This window comes from Rattus rattus, chromosome 6 (assembly GCF_011064425.1).
Source record: "Rattus rattus isolate New Zealand chromosome 6, Rrattus_CSIRO_v1, whole genome shotgun sequence".
Taxonomy (NCBI): Eukaryota; Metazoa; Chordata; class Mammalia; order Rodentia; family Muridae; genus Rattus; species Rattus rattus.
The window spans coordinates 68,290,474-68,308,470 of NC_046159.1; the positions used below are offsets into that span (position 1 = coordinate 68,290,474).

Consider the following 17,997-nt stretch of genomic DNA (forward strand, 5'->3'; position numbering starts at 1 on the left):
ATTTTTGGTGGCTTCTGTTAGGTATTTGGTCACAGTGACATAAAAATGAATCATACAGCACCACACATATACTGTTAATCATCCCAAACTCTGGTCTTTCCTTGTGATGACACATCAGTTTTTTTATATATGTCACCCTAAAATCCTGACAAGGGAATTTGGGGCAAATATGTTTTCTGTTAACTCTTACATTAATTTGTTTAGTGTATTAGTCACTGTTTTCCAGAAAAACGGAGTAGTAGGATATACAAGAAAAATGTTTTCAATTCTAGAAGTTGAGAACTCATACAACTTCATACCTACAAGCAAAAGGTCTGAGGAAGCTAGCTGTTGGTTAATTCCAATCCCACCCTGTTGGTCCATGAAATCTGTGAGTCTGTGAATCACACAAATATCAGAGTGCATGGAGAGATGTGCCAAGGAACCAAACTGAGTAAGTTGGAAGCTGCTCTTTCTCCAGTCACATTTTTCAACTGAGACATAATCCTTGAAATCTGGCCTATACCCTTTGGTGAAGCCTAAATACATTTCCCAACTAAGTTTTGTTCAGATTCTTGGTCTTCAACATGAGATGGATTCATCCATGTGGCATTTTGAGCACATAAAGTTGTAAATAAATTGCCTCACAACAGTAGCTAACTACACAAACTTGACACAAGCTACAACAATGCTGGGGATAACCTGAGACGTATACTTTCAAAAATAAATGGATCAATTGTTTTTTGAGAGTCCTAGAGAAGAATGGGTAACAGATAAATCAAGTGTATTCAATTTTGTGTTATTTCAATTTCTACATAGACAGTTGGTTCCCTTTCTTATTAATTTTATTTTTTCTGGCTGTCCTTTGGTGAGTAGGAACTTTCCCGAAAGCTTGAAATAAAAGTCAGAGGTTTCTACTTACAAAGGAGACAGGGACTTTACCGAGGTGCCTGGTTTTTCAAAGATTGGCTCATTTTCTAAGATTCTTTGTCCTGGAAGCCTAGAAGTCAAAAGTATCTAAGTGGGCTGAGCTGTGATCTCTGCTGTGGTATTGATTTTGTTGCGTGGCCTCTGGCCAAGTGTGGAAGCTACCATAGTTTCTTCTCCTTATCTGTGAAATGGAGATGAAAATTCTAAGCCTCAAAGTGATTGGGTGGGAATTAAATGATAGCTTGGAGCTCTTTGAAAGGGCGCAATGATAAGTGTTTCCTTGTAGCTTCTATCAGATGTGATATAATTTTCCATTTAAGTGAAAATGAACTCCAAACCTATCACTCTGCAGTTAGAACCTAATCACCTGTTGATGGGTGATTCAAAAGTATCAGTGTGAGTCAGAAATAGAAGTGTTAGTGACCACATGGCAAGCTCCCAGTCAGCCTAGTCCTGAGGAAAACTCTTACTCCCCTATATTCCCTTGCGTGTTCAGTCCTCTCAAGTGGTAGGCATATGAAGTTGGATGGGAATTTTAAACACGTCTTCCTCTTAATTTGTTCCTAGGCAATTAGCAAATATTCTAAGATTTCCAGGAACTGTATAAATGAAGATCATCTTTGTGGCCTATTAGCATTTTCTCTTCAGATAGCAGGTTCATTTACAGCGTTGGATAAATCTTGCCTGGCAAGCAAAGTAAATCCTTTAAATGACAGAAAGCAACCCATGGGTAATTTTCTCAAAGATCTAAATGGAGTTAGGAGAAGTTCTGATGTGTTATTTAAGAGCAGTGTGACATTTTAGTGAAGGAGCTTAGAGCTGGACTCTAACTCAGTTTAAGCTTCAACTTCGGGTCAGTTCTCAGCAGTGGGAGTAAATTTCCATCTTTCTATTTCCTTTTTCCTGTAGAGAGTTGTCTGAGGTCAAAGAACATGACTTATTAGCTCTCTGACCTGAGCATCGAACTCAGAGTTTGAGCTTGATAAATCATTATGAAATTATTTAGATTAAAAAGTGCCGGGTACTCCATAATCTTTTAAGAAAACTTGAATAATTTTATCCTCAAGTCACTGTAGCCTAAAGTAGACCCACATATAAGGCAAATAAAAGAAAATGTGGCTATCCATATGTTTTGGCAAATACCAAGGGCACTGGTCTGTGAATTCGTTCTATGGGGATTTAGAAGAAAGTGCAGTCGCAGATGCAGAATTGCTACTGAAGGGATTGTGTGCCCTCCTAGACTAAACTGCAGTATTTTCTTTGAAGCCAATTTGCTTAGGAAAGTAAAATTCTCTTCTTGCACAAGAGGGAAATTACTCATTGTACTCAGCCTCCCATAAAATTTAACTATTCGTCTAGGCTGCCTGGAACTTCTAACAGTCTATCTTGGTGGTGATGGGGAACGCATCGTATGCCTGCCACGTTGATGTAATACAATATGCTATCAGCTTCCTGTTCCCAAAGGGAAGAAAGCTTTCATCCTAAGTCTGGAGAAGGAACTAGATTAGAAGGAACAGAAATCATACGACTGTGACTGCCATTGAAAAGGGGAACTGAGAATTTTGATCAATTACTGCCAAGGCTCTCGTGAAAACCTTTAGTTCTGAATCTATCCTACAGAAAGCTTTGACAAGGATGTTTGGATTCTTTTAGTGTACACTTTAAGCTCTTCTCCTGTTTTCCTCCTAAGGTAATTGCAGAAGAGCCAAACAGTGATGTCTTTTTACATTTATTTATTTTTATTAAATATTTTATGTATTTACATTTCAAATGTCATTCCTTTCCCCCCCACTTCCATACCCCCCTTTCCTCCCCCCTTTCCTCCCCCCTCCCCCTTTCCTCCCTTCTTTCCCTCTCCCCTTTCCTCCCTCCTTTCCCCCTCCCCTTCCATGAGAATGCTCCCACTCCCACACACCAACTCAACACCCTGGCATTCTGCTACAGTGAGGAAATGAATATTTACAGGACCAAGGGCTTCTCCTCCTATTGACCCCAAACAATGCCATCCTCTGCTACATATGCTGCTAGATCCGTGGGCCCCTCCATATGTACTCTTTGGTTGTTGGTTTAGTCCCCAAGAGCCCTGGGGTCTCTGGTTAGTTGATATTGTTGTTCTTTTTATGGAGTTTCTAACCCCTTCAAGTCCTTCAGTCCTTTCTCTAACTCCTCCAATGGGGACCCCATTCTTAGTCCAATGGTTAACTGCAACCATCCTCATATCAGTAGGGCTCTGGCAGAGCCTCTCAGAGGATATCCATATAAGGCTCCTGTCAACAAGCACTTCTTGGCATCAGCAATAGTTACTGGATTTGGTGGCTGCATATGGGATGGATTCCCAGGTGGAGCAGTGTCTGGATGACATTTTCTTAAGTCCCTGACCCATTTTTTGTCCCTGTATTTCCTCCTGTGAGTATTTTGTTCTCCCTTATAAGAAGGAATGAAGCATCCACATTTTGGTCTTCCTTTGTCTTGAGCTTCATATAATCTGTGAATTGTTTCTTGGGTATTCCAAGCTTTTGGGCTAATATCCACTTATCAGTGACTTCATAGCAGGTGTGTTCTTTAGTAACTGGGTTATCTCATTCAGGATTATATTTTCTAATTTCACCCAGTTGCCTAAGAATATCATGTAGTCATTGCTTTTAATAGCTGAGTGTAAATGTGTAAATGTACCACATGTTTGGTATCCATTCCTCTGTTGAAGGACATATGTGTTTTTTCCAGCTTCTGGCTATTGTAAATAAAGGCTGCTATGAACATAGTGGACTATGTGTCTTTGTTATATGTTGGAGCATATTTTGAGTGTATGCCTAGGAGTTGTATAGCTGGATCCAGTTTTCTGAGGAATTGCCAGACTGATTTCCAGAGTGGTTGTACCATCTTGTAGTCCCACCAAAAATGGAGGAGTGTTCCTTTTTCTCCACATCCTCACCAGCATTTGTTGTCACCTGAGTTTTTATCTTAGCCATTCTTTTTTTTTTTTTATTAACTTGAGTATTTCTTATATACATTTCTAGTGTTATTCCCTTTCCCGGTTTCCGGGCAAACATCCCTCTCCCCCTCCCCTTCCTTATGGGTTTTCCCCTCCCCACCCTCCCCACATTGCCGCCCTCCCCCCAACAGTCTAGTTCACTGGGGGTTCAGTCTTAGCAGGACCCAGGGCTTCCCATTCCACTGGTGCTCTTACTAGGATATTCATTGCTACCTATGAGGTTGGAGCCCAGGGTCAGTCCATGTATAGTCTTTAGGTAGTGGCTTAATCCCTGGAAGCTCTGGTTGCTTGGCATTGTTGTTCATAAGGGGTCGAGAGCCCCTTCAAGCTATTCCAGTTCTTTCTCTGATTCCTTCAACAGGGGTCCTATTCTCAGTTCAGTGGTTTGCTGCTGGCATTCGCCTCTGTATTTGCTGTATTCTGGCTGTGTCTCTCAGGAGGCGATCTACATCCGGCTCCTGTCGGTCTGCACTTCTTTGCTTCATCCATCTTGTCTAATTGGGTGGCTCTATATGTATGGGCCACATGTGGGGCAGGCTCTGAATGGGTGTTCTTTCAGTCTCTGTTTTAATCTTTGCCTCTCTCTTCCCTGCCATATCTTAGCCATTCTTATTATCAATTGTCCTTCTAATCTTTTAATGGATTTGAGAAAACAATGCATCGAGGTTATGGTTGGAGGCTATGTAAATTTGTCAGTGCAGTAGCACAGTGGAAGCCTTATCTTTATGGCTCCGATTTTTGTAAATTTCTATTATTATCATCTAGCTGAGTAGGAAGGCTTGTTTCCTTGGTGTCCTCCATCTCTATTAACTCTTACAACCTTTCTCCTTCCTCTCCTGCAATGTATAAGCACACTGGGTTTCAAACCCCAGATCTATCATCACCAGTTGGATAACCTCATCTGAGACAACAGCAGACAATGCATCTGGCTGACTTGAGTTTCCCTCTGGAAATATATGTGCTGTAAAATGTGCTTACACCACAGAAGGCTCAGGGCAGATGTTTGAATCTCACTGGAGTAGGCTGAGCTCATTTTCACATGGAAACCATAGCCTGTACTGAGAGAGTTCAAGAAGCCTCCATTCAACTGGAGAGAAGCAAGAAATTAAGATTCTGCTTTGCTGCCCCTTGGAAAACGAAAGCAAAGGATTCTGGATGTCATCAGACACTGAGCAGTTCAACTGTGAGAATGCAGAAAGGAAGTAAGGAATGATGCCAATGTATTAAGATATGAAATTTAATGCTAGTAGAGAGGGGTTAGTGCGTGCCACTCTTGTGACGGTCACAATTTTATTTAATAGCATCTAAGTTACAGCTCATAACTGCTTGTAACAACAGCATCAGGGAAACTGATACTGTCTTCCTAACTCCAAGGACTAGAAGATGCACTCAGGCTCACAGGTTTACACACCTCCCCCCTCTCTCTCTCACACACACACATGACTTTTTAAAAGAATATTTAAAAATGAAAAATCGTCAAGTCCTTTCTAGAAATAATAGGCCTATGATGAACTAATGTATTTCATATATTTTACATATAAATTATATCCCTAGATACAAATGTGATAAATGTGCTATTTTGGAAATAATATTTTTAAATGCTCACAATGGCTCTAATGAGCCTTCTGTGAATTCTCAACAAAGCATTGTGAAGTATATCCCATGATTTTGAATATTTACAGTAGAGTGAGATTTTTCCCCCATATTTTCATGTCATGATGTTTAAAAGACATTTACTATTTAATACCTGTAAGTTTTATAAATGCTTCTTCAGGTACTGTAGAATTCTATCACTTTATCTTCAGATGACTCAACATAAACCATAGCCTTTGTATAAATTGCTTTTTGAACTGTTCATATATTTTCTGTGTAACACAAAGAAATCTTGAGACTAAAGACTGTTACTATCTTTTAGATTTTTAATTTGCTCAAAGAAATCATGTATTTGTTTCCCAGTATTTCAGGTGGTTACAAATTGCATGCACATTGAATTAGCACTTCACATGCAACAAGAAGCCAAAGAATTGTATAATAGGGTTCCTTAAATCTCATAGCGTATGGGTCACCAAAATGATTCAGCCTCTTCCTTCAAGCCCAAAGCTCTGACTTCAATCTCCAGAACTCATATAGTGGATGGAGAAGCAGCTCCTACAAGTTATCTTCTGACTTCCATATGAACACCATGGAGTGGGTACACACACGCACGCGTGCGCGCACACACACACACACACACACACACACACACACACACATCATACCTCAAAAGAAACCCTCAGAAACCAGTTAATTTTAGGGAAGTAGCAGTATCCATGTACTCTACTTCCAGATGGAAGAAATAGGAGGCATTTCACTTAGAATAGAAGTGTACAAATAATTAATATTTATGGCCATATATGAGCAGAAGCTATTTTACCACATTGGTTTTTTATGTCAACTATTCTGGCTGCTCAAAGATTCATGTAGCTAACTGATATCAGGTTAAGCAAGTCTGCAAAATGAACAGTAAAAGTCAAGGCTTGAGAGCTTGCCCCTATAGTCTCTAAGGCCTGTCTCAATATACTAAAATATTGGGTTGAAAGGAACCATATTGAGAAGTATTTGTCCTTGCACAATTAGGAAGGGTCAGGAGAAGTGAGTTACCACAAGAAAAAGAGTCAGAAAATAAACATTTGATTCACAGGAGGTTCTGCTTGAAGCCGACATATTTGAAAAATGCATGGTTCACTTTGCTCAAACTGTTCCAAAAGACAATTGCTTCTTAGCCATTGAGAAAAAGCATCTATAAAAATTAAAGTGAAAAGTCCAAATTATACCATTAAAGAGTAATAAGTCGTCTCCTGAGAGGCTCTGCTAGAGCATTATAAACACACAGGCAGCTGCTCAAAGCCAACCATTGAACTGAGAATGTGGTCCCCATTGGAGGAGTTAGAGAGAGAATTGAAGGAGCTGAAGGGGCTTGCAGTCTCATAAAAACAAGAATACCAACCAACCAGAGCTCTTAGGGACTAAACCACCACCCAAAGTGTACACATGGACAGACCCGTGGCTCCAGCTGCATATATAGCAGAGAATGACCTTGTTGGGCACCAGTGGGTGGAGAAGCCCTTGATCCTGCCAGGTTCAACCTACCCAGTGTAAGGGAATGTCAGGGCAAGGCGGTGGGAAGGGGTGGGAGGATGGCTGGGGGAACATTCTCATAGAAGAAGGTGGACGGAGGATGGGTTAGGGGGTTTATGGACAGGAAACCAGGAAAGGGAATAACATCTGAAATGTAAATTTAAAAAATCCAATAAAAAAAGAAAAAAGAAGTAATAAGTCAAGTGAAAATTATCAGGATATTCCTGCTTTGTAGACACACAGGAAGGAGTGTCCCTTTTATCGGTCTTGAATGGGAGAACAGAAGTAAAAATTTGCAAAGTATAAGTTTCTTAGAACAGAAAGGAGATTAAAAGACCTTGATAAATAAGCATGACCATTCCCTAGACAGCCTGGAGATGATGAGACATTAGCTAATATCAAAATCAAAATGTGCAACTAGGGATACTATTAATTACTTAGGATAGATTCATCTCAGCATATGAGAGTTTAAGTTAGTTAGTCATTAGTCGTGATGTTTTTCTTTTCAATAGAAAAAAATCTCTCAGACATTTACTATATATATATATGAATAACTCACAAGACTTTAAAAAAGAAATGATATCTAGGATAAAGGAAATAGCGTATTGATGACATTTTCCTCTATATTTGTTTATTTCTTTCTAACATTGTATTTTGCTTTCCTTTGGTCTCCAAGTTGAGCATTCTGTTTCAGTGGAGTGCAGAAAACCAACACCACCTTGCTACTTCACATCAACTTCCTTTTACAGGGCTATTAATGAATACCAAGCACAGTGTGACAGGTTGTGTGAACTGTCAACTTGACACAATCTGGGGTTGTCTAGATCAGTTTCACACTGGTCTGTGGGAAGTTGTCTTATTCATATTAATTGATATGAAAGACCTGCCCACTATGAGCAGTATCATTTGGAAGACAGGCAATCCATCTTACCAGGATAAAAAGAAGTACAGGCAAGCAAGTATCCATTCTTTTCTTCCCTTGAATCTGACTAGCCATTTCAATTTCCTTCTATTTTGACTTCAATGGTGGACTGAAACCTGGAGTGGTGAGATAAAATAAACTCTTTTTCCTTTAGGTTGTTTTTTTTCAGGTTACATTTTTTTTTAATTACAAGTACAGATATTAAAGTAGGATATCCAACTTTACCTACGATAGGATAGCCTATCGTAGGTCATATTTGACAACTGATTTCATCTCCTGTAGAAATCTGCGGGGTCATATTGATTACATATGAATATATGCATAAAAGAGTTATATTAAATAAAAAGCAACCATATTTAGGAACTCAAAACCACCTGTTGATCCAGCTTCAAGCCATCTGATACTCTGCAGTATTCATAATACTTTCTATGATTCCTAGACACATGGGCACAGGTTACACACAGACATTCACATACACTTGAGTGAAATAGAAATTTTGAACAGAAAAAATTCAATATATTACTTGTAAATACATGGTTTTCATGTTTAGCCAACCATAATTAACAAGACAAAAATCATAATGAAATCATAAGCTATTATCTTTGAAATTTCTGCAAACTTATTTACATAAGTGGAACAGTTTTTTTTGTTTATTTTTTTTTTAACTTGAGTATTTCTTATTTACATTTCGAGTGTTATACCCTTTCCCGGTTTCCGGGAACAGTTTTAAAGAAAGCAAAAAGAATCTTCTCATCTCCAGAAAGTGATAGGCTGAGTGAATTGTGAAATGACATTATGAATGTAGCTGCCTATGAACTGATCTGTCTTTTTGAAAACACAAACATTCAGTATGGTTCATGTATTATGTTTTGCTATTATAGTTCAAATACATTTTGATATTTGGAATTGATAATATAAAAATATGAGTTTAACTAATTTTCTGAGAATTTCATGTATGCATACAGAGTCTTTTAAACACATACAACCCAGATTCTGAAACTTTATGATTAACCCTAAAAGACAGTGTTTATGACATATCATTATGACACTGTCTAGGTGTTCTGGTAGTAACACGTCTACATTAATAAAATACCAGTGTTAGTGATCATGTGTTGTGGTTTGCCTTGCCAAGATGTGGTGTGGATAACATGGTTGGTGAACAGAGTTGGTGGACTGGGTGATCAGCATATTGTTGGTTTTGTAAATTGCAGAATGGTAATAATACTTGGTTCACCTATGTATAGGGAAAAGGTTTTTTAACTGGACAAAAAGGGGGAAATGTTGTGGTTTGCCTTGGAGTTTTCTCTGAATTTGTGGAATAAAGGCAAGAGCACTAGATTTGGGCAGAGGAAGGAGTCAGGAGCAGGAGGGGGATTAGATTCAGAGGTTAGGTTGAGAGAGGACAGTTGTTGACAGTTGAGCCAGTGGAACCTGAGCAGGTGGGGGGGAGGATGGTACAGTTAAAAAGGTGTGAGCAGAAGAGAAGGAAGCGAGGAGAAAGAAGGGAACGGTTTAGAGACAAGATGGGGAACTGAGAAAGGTTAGAAGAGACAAGAGATGGAGAGAGAGGAGAAGCTAGGAGTCGTTGTAAGAGAAAGAGAAACTAAAGCATAAAAGAGTTGATATATTTGGGAGAGTGAGTAAAGAAAATAGGTTTAGAGACAGGAGAGAGAGAGAGAAGCAAATGGAGTCTAAAGCATAAAAGGATGGGGGAAAGGAGAGCTGGAGACTTGGCAAATAAAAAGGTGCAAGGGATAGATGGTACCGGGCTTTGTGTGTTTAACTGAGCAATTATATCCTACCAATTGGACCAAAGATTATTGTGTGGTGTGTTCTTTTGTGTAGGAGTCTCAGTATAAGAAAGTGTGTGGCTGGGCTGTGTTTCTGCCCAAGATATCCAGCAGATATCTGGGGCAGTGAGGTGTGGAACCCTAGCAGGGTAAAAACACCAGTTGTATGCTCTTTTGTGTAAGAGTCTCAGTATAAGAAAGTGTGTGACTGGGCTGTGTTTCTGCCAAGATATCCAGCAGATATCTGGGAAACTGAGGTGTGGAACCCTAGCAGGGTAAAAACACCAGTTGTATGCTCTTTTGTGTAAGAGTCTCAGTATAAGAAAGTGTGTGGCTGGGTTGTGTTTCTGCCCAAGATATCCAGCAAATATCTAGGGCAGTGAGGTGGGGAACCCTAGCAGGGAAAAACACCCTGAGGGAAAACATTCACCCGTTTTTGTTTTTACTTTTACTTTATTATTTTTATTTATTTACAACAACAATCATGTCCTTTACCTAGCAGAACAGATGAATTTTGAAGCTTCCATAGGACACTCTAAATAGTAACCCTTGTGCTGTCAGAAGGTTTGGGTTCACCTCTTCTCCATCTATTTATCTGGTCCTTTGATAACATTTTCAAAGATAATATTAAGTATAAGAAGGTAATGAGGATGATAGGTCATCTTTCTATCCCTTAAGAAGGTAAATGGACAGAGGATAAACCAAGAGCCTTCTGATGATACCCTAGCTTACTCACAGTTTCTAAGGTAGCAATCAATCACCATATTTTGAGGAAGCTTACTTTGGGGACTTCTTCGTGCTTCAACAACCTCAATAAATAGACAATGCTTCAAATAAAACATGAGATATATCTAAGTTGAAATAAAAACTTGTAATGTACCTACACTATAAAATATATTTACTTTTTAATAATAGTATTACACAAATATGGAAATGGAAAAACTTTATTTAGTTCCCTTCAAAATGAGAACCACTGGTTTGCACTGGTATTTGAAGTTCTGCTTCTCAATGTGGAAGCGATGTGGCAGCCACTCCTATTCAGTCAAGAAGCTGAGTCTTTTGCACTAATCTCAGAAGCTTCTTTTTAGGATGAGCTACATTTTGTACTATGATTAAATCAATATTTTACATATGTGAAAGGCAGAATCATGAAGCTCACAAAGATTGACCTTGGCAATCACACCTCGTTGATGAAGATTTGCAGCGTGTTCTTCCTTGTCATTGTTGTCATTCATTGAGTTCCACTATAGTTATCACTGATTTTATTTCCAAGAGTCTGGAAATGAGACGGTGAAGTAACAAAATAGTTTTTCAAAGAAAGAACTCTTAAACCTAAAATCATTACAAGAAAATAAAATACCCACACACCTATGGGCACTTTGATTTTTGACAAAGGCCAAAACCATCCAATGGAAAAAAAGATAGCATTTTCAGCAAATGGTGCTGGTTCAACTGGAGGTCAACATGTAGAAGAATGCAGATCGATCCATGCTTATCACCCTGTACAAAGCTTAAGTCCAAGTGGATCAAGGACCTCCACATCAAACCAGATACACTCAAACTAATAGAAGAAAAACTAGGGAAGCATCTGGAACACATGGGCACTGGAAAAATTTCCTGAACAAAACGCCAATGGCTTACGCTCTAAGATCAAGAATCGACAAATGGGATCTCATAAAACTGCAAAGCTTCTGTAAGGCAAAGGATACTGTGGTTAGGACAAAACGGCAACCAACAGATTGGGAAAATCCTACAACAGATAGAGGCCTTATATCCAAAATATACAAAGAACTCAAGAAGTTAGACCGCAGGGAGACAAATAACCCTATCAAAAAATGGGGTTCAGAGCTAAACAAAAAATTCACAGCTGAGGAATGCCGAATGGCTGAGAAACACCTAAAGAAATGTTCAACATCTTTAGTCATAAGGGAAATCCAAAAAAAAAAAACCCTGACTTGGGAAAATCTCACACCAGAGAGAAAAGCAAAGAAAAAAAAACACAGGTGACAGAAGATGCTGGCGAGGATGCGGAAAAAGAGGAACACTCCTCCATTGTTGGTGGGATTGCAGACTGGTACAACCATTCTGGAAATCAGTCTGGAGGTTCCTCAGAAAATTGGACATTGACCTGCCTGAGGATCCAGCTATACCTCTCCTGGGCATATACCCAAAAGATGCCCCAACATATAAAAAAGACACGTGCTCCACTATGTTCATCGCAGCCTTATTTATAATAGCCAGAAGCTGGAAAGAACCCAGATGCCCTTCAACAGAGGAATGGATACAGAAAATGTGGTCCATCTACACAATGGAATATTACTCAGCTATCAAAAACAATGACTTTATGAAATTCGTAGGCAAATGGTCGGAACTGGAAAATATCATCCTGAGTGAGGTAACCCAATCACAGAAAAACACACATGGTATGCACTCATTGATAAGTGGCTATTAGCCCAAATGCTTGAATTACCCTAGATGCCTAGAACACATGAAAGTGAAAACGGATGATCAAAATGTGAATGCTTCACTCCTTCTTTAAAAGGGGAACAAGAATACCCTTGGCAGGGAATAGAGAGGCAAAGATTAAAACAGAGACTGAAGGAACACCCATTCAGAGCCTGCCCCACATGTGGCCCATACATATAGAGCCACCCAATTAGACAAGATGGATGAAGCAAAGAAGTGCAGACCGACAGGAGCCAGATGTAGATCGCTCCTGAGAGACACCGCCAGAATACAGCAAATACAGAGGCGAATGCCAGCAGCAAACCACTGAACTGAGAACAGGACCCCCGTTGAAGGAATCAGAGAAAGAACTGGAAGAGGTTGAAGGGGCTCGAGACCCCGTATGTACAACAATGCCAAGCAACCAGAGCTTCCAGGGACTAAGCCACTACCTAAAGACTATACATGGACTGACCCTGGACTCTGACCTCATAGGTAGCAATGAATATCCTAGTAAGAGCACCAGTGGAAGGGGAAGCCTTGGGTCCTGCTAAGACTGAACCCCCAGTGAACTAGACTGTTGGGGGGAGTGCGGCAATGCGGGGAGGGTGGGGAGGGGAACACCCATAAGGAAGGGGAGGGGGGAGGGGGATTTTTGCCCAGAAACCAGGAAAGGGAATAACACTAGAAATGTATATAAGAAATACTCAAGTTAATAAAAAAAAGAAATACTCGTTAATAAAAATAAAATAAAATAAAATAAAATAAAATAAAATACCTACCGTTGTCTTGCATACGTTAACAAATTCTTAATAATGAGTCAGTTCTGAAAGAAGTTACACAAAATGTGAAAAATATAGAAACATATAACTAAAGCACTCAATTAAGTGATTCCTATATATGGTCATGGTATGGGCTTCATATCTAGGATATCAACTTTATTCTAGGAATCACACAGCTATAGACCACATGCACCAAAATGGGTGCTTTAAAGTAACTGTCTTAGGTGAACAGAATATACACCATGGGCATATTCTGTGCCTAAGTCATTGCTTACAGGAAAATCTATGGTGATGTTCAAGCACTCAAATAAAGCCAGCTCAGGAGATTGAATTTATCTTATAACTCTCCTGAAATACAGTAACTGTGAGGTTTTCTTGTATACTTTTAACAACAACATAACCAACCAAACAAAAATACATTTAAGTAGGAACCTGGCATTATTAATTTAATTGAGATGATTGACAGACAACAAATGTGGCAATGGGATGTGTGAATAGAAGTGTTAAAAATAGATGAGTTCTCAAAAATGTGTTCAGACACACACATTAGAAAATTACTGTTTGCTGTTGTAGTAGGAAAGGGACAGACTTGACACCTTACGCTAATCTGCTAAAGCTATGTCATGTGTGACCATTGACAAATTTGACTCCCTGAACCTGGCAGATTCAAATATTCCTCTTTTTCTAAACTAGTCAATAGTTTAAGAAAATAACATATACCTCATGTTTGCTGTTGTTGTTTGTTTTATCTTGTTTGTTTTTACAAAAGACTAGATCTATGTACCAAACAAGACAGAGGATAATTGACTGTTCAACTAACCATCACCTACTTTAATCCTAGAAAAATGCTACACGAACTTTCATTACAATATTGCCACAAACACTAAAAGCAAAAGCAATTTATGAGAGGAGAAAATTTATTTCATGTCCCAAGTTACAGTCCAATGTTAAGTGATGTTAGAACAAGAATTCAAACAGGAGCTTGAAGTAGAAACCATGGAGGAAGTTTGCTTGCTGACTTACTTGTTGATTGGTGTTAAGCTAGCTTTCTTATACAGCTCAGGAGCACATAGTAAGGAAATAGTGCAGATTGTGCTCTGTAAGCTGGATTCTCCTGTACCAATTAAAAATCAAGATAACCCCCTCTCAAACATTGTTATAGGCCAATCTGATCTGGACAGTCTCTCAAGAGAGACTACATTCTTATGAGAACTTAAGCTGTGTTAAATTCAATCAATAGTTCAGGGGTTTCTGTGCTCTTTTGCTTGGGTGATAATGAAAAGAGATATATAGCGAGAAAGGGGTGTAAGTTTAGTGGAAATGGATAATTTTCCTATACCACTGCTAAAAAACATGAGTTACCCTCCAGTATTGGCTTTTTCATGATACCCATCCTTTGGTCTTTCATGGGCTTCCTATTTAGTATGAGTAGATATGTATAGCATGCCACCTGGAAGTTTTATCACACAACAGATGTGTGTCACTCTCCATGGTGCTTCAGTGACAGGACTAACCATGTTTAAGTTAAACCACAGAGATAGCACAGAACCTCTGTCCTGGGATGTGCACAATACATGCCACTGAATATGTTAGTAATAGAGAGGGAGGGAAGGAAGGAGGGAGGGAGGAAGGGAGAGAGAGAGAGAGAGAGAGAGAGAGAGAGAGAGAGAGAGAGAGAGAGATTGACTTTGAAATCTAGAAAGAAAATGACCTGTGAGGGTAAGTGTGGGAAGAACACACTTTTTTAAAATAGTTATTATGCTTATGCATTACAAGACATTAATATGTGTTCCTGAGTTTAAGACAAACATTCTAGCCTCTACGATATATTCTATAAGCTTAGATAAACTGTGTAACATGGGAATGACGTTTTAGACTGTGATCTTTTCTATGCAGTTATTACCCTATACACCAGGCTATGCTCAATATCAACAACATTTGGGTGTTGTCAATGAAGGATGGAAACAGAGGGTTGGAGAAAGGAGACATATTGAAGTCATTGTGTTTCTTCTGAGCTCCTCTGTGATCATTATCACCTGTCTATGTCTCCATTTCAGGGCATTCTCTCTGCCCACACATTACTCTATTTTTAGATATGACAGATACATTGCTGGTTCCTACTTAGTGATAGTGTCAAGAGACCCTCATAACCCCAGAATGTTCCAGTGTCTTTTGTTATTCTCTATCACCTTCACAAAGCTTTGCAAATAAATGGTTTTAAAATGTTCTTCAAAACTATTTTGCACAGCATCTTAGCTGTCTCTTGGAACTCTGAACTACTAAAAGATAAGGAGTCATTACTTAAAATTACTGTGTATGGGCAGAGAGTGGTAGTCACCACTCTGGACTATTCATATAGCCTACAAGATAGTCAAGGATTGGGGACATCACTTTCCCATGTAATTCTATATGCTTTTAGATATTGTGATCCATTTTCTCATCATTGAACTTTGACATATAGGTAACTTGGATAAACAAGGCTCAATTAGATTCTTGTTAAGAATCAGGGCATTGCTTACAGTGTGGTATTTACATTGACAATATCTAGGTAAGAGATCACAAATAGTCCCTTCATTTTACTTCTATGTGAGTTCACCATAAAAACTATAAATTACTCATCTTACAAAAGCTACAAAACTGAAATTGCTTTTCTCTCCTTAAAGTCTCCCTATAAGCACACATACACATGTCACAGTGAGTTTCCTCTGTATATTTCACACATATCAGTAAAAAACAGACCCAGACAATGATGGCTAAGGCAAAATTAATCCACAACATTCTGCATAAAAGCAAAAGTTTGATTTTATTTTACTACTAACTTGGCAATTCATTCTACCTTTAAAACCATTTTATTCCTATTTTTGAATTAATTAAGCAGGCAAAAGAAACCTAAAATAGAGTTATTTTGTATGCTTTTTATTAAGTGTTTAAAAGTATGCCAAATTAGTGCTATGGTAAATTGAAATACGCTCAGCATTGTTTCTTTTGTGAAAGACTTTAGTCTCCCCAAGGAATGTTGACATTGAACTGCAGATTCTGCTCTACTGTGTGCTCTTTATAACCTTGGAGCATTGTTGTACAAACTTCTTGCATATTTCTTGGGAAAAATTAAATTTTACTACTCAGGCAACAATTAAAATCTGCAGACTAAAATGATTGTTCAGGATCTGAACATACTAACCTTACCTTCTCAGTGCTAGAATCTGCTTGTAATACAGCAAGTTTATGTTTTGTGTGACTCTTCCTATGGGGAAAAAAAAAGGAAAAAGGTTGAAACACCTATAGTGAAACAAATGCAGAGGAGCACTTCCATACCACAGAATGTCAGCAAATAAAGCAAATTGGGGGAATTACTTTGAGAGGACAGATGCTTTATTTACAGTGGGAATAAAAGAATTATCATGAAACTGTCCTTCAAAAGCCTGTAATATCAAACTACACCAAAGATGATTATTTTAATTGTTATATTTCTGAGTCCCAGGGTTCATTGTATAGTATGATACATTTTTCCAATAAAATAAAGTACTGAGGGTTGGTAATGAAAAGAAAATGACTATAAATGCAGATAGATAAATTCACTTAAGGAAAACTTAGACCTTTTATTATGAGAATGTCCATGGAGCCTTGAATCCCATACCCAACGAAAGCAAAATTGCTTATAGGACTCAGATGTAAATATATATTTGTGATTAGCATCTTAGTAATATCAAGGATCTTTCTATTTAACAGAGTATATTTTTTGACCAGCTCTTGTGTAAGGCATTAAGAACAGAGGGCAGTAAGGTTATTGACATGGTTCAAGAACCTCACATCGTCCTTTGGATTAGGACAGAGAGTGCTAATAATGTTCTCCCCCCCCCCACTCTCGCTCTCGCTCTCTCTCCCTCTTTCTACATCATCCCTGATTTCTACTTTTACTCTGAATAAATTCTGATCTCAGTAACTTATACAAGCAGAAAAGGTGCTGAAGCACAGGACTCAAGGTATTTCCCCTAGACAATGATAATGAACAGGCATTGTCTGCAACCAGTTCCTGTTTCTTAAACTCTCATGTTCCGTTGGATAACCTGGAAAAAGAGTTACAGAATGTAGTTAGCATACAAGGAGTTGCTGGGAACTGAACTTGAGTCCTCTCTAAGACCAGCAAATGCTCTTAAATTCTGAGCCATCTCTCTAGCTATTGTAGGGTTTATGTAGATTGTTCCAGATTACATCTTAGACTCCTGTAATCTGAACATAGCCAGTGCATTGAATATATAAATGGAATTTATGTCATCATTTATCATCAGTTTCAGTGGTTTTAGCATCAGCTAGGAAATTGCTGCAGCTCACCTCTATGATGTGCTTATGAGAGCATCTCCAGGAGTGACTGAGAGGGGAGGCTGTTTCAAAGTGAATAGAACTGCCCATTGGTCTGGGAATCTAGAAACAAAGAAGAAAAAGAAGAATGGAGGCAATCATCAGCATCCCATTCTCTCTCTGCTTTGTTGTTGAACTGTGTTGTTGCACTGGGCCTGCCCAGCCATAGCCACCTGAAACCAAGAGTGAAACTTTCCCAGCACTGTAGAAGTGGCTCAGTATAAGGGAGCACTGCTGCTCTTCCAGCAGACCCACATTTGATTCTTAGAAACCACATGGCCTAGTCCAGTTCCAGAAAACCCGATGCCTTCTTTTATCCTTCTTGGCCACCAGGACTGCACATGGTACACAGGCATACATGCAGGCACACCCATAAAAATAAATAAATAAGACTAAAGTAAAATAAAACTTTTTCTCATTGTGTTGGTTTAACCAGATATTTGACTGAAGCTAGACTGAAGTAACGAATACAGAGTTCAGCATCACAAGGAAACGAGGAAGTTTCATCTTTAACTTTAATGCAAATATTTTAGTAGAAAATACTTACATATAATTTTTACCTTATGAAGTAGTAGGGCTTTTGATGTCATTTTCAGATCTTTATATGATTTAAACAATCTTTTTATAATGACTTTTTATTCTTTAAGAATTTCACACATGTATATAATGTACTTTTATTAT

The 17,997-nt window shown here is 38.6% G+C and overlaps 1 pseudogene; it reads right to left on the reverse strand.

Annotated features, from left to right (window-relative positions):
• The window catches only part of LOC116904338, a 30,446-nt pseudogene that overhangs the window by 10,838 nt on the left and 1,611 nt on the right, over positions 1 to 17,997 (reverse strand).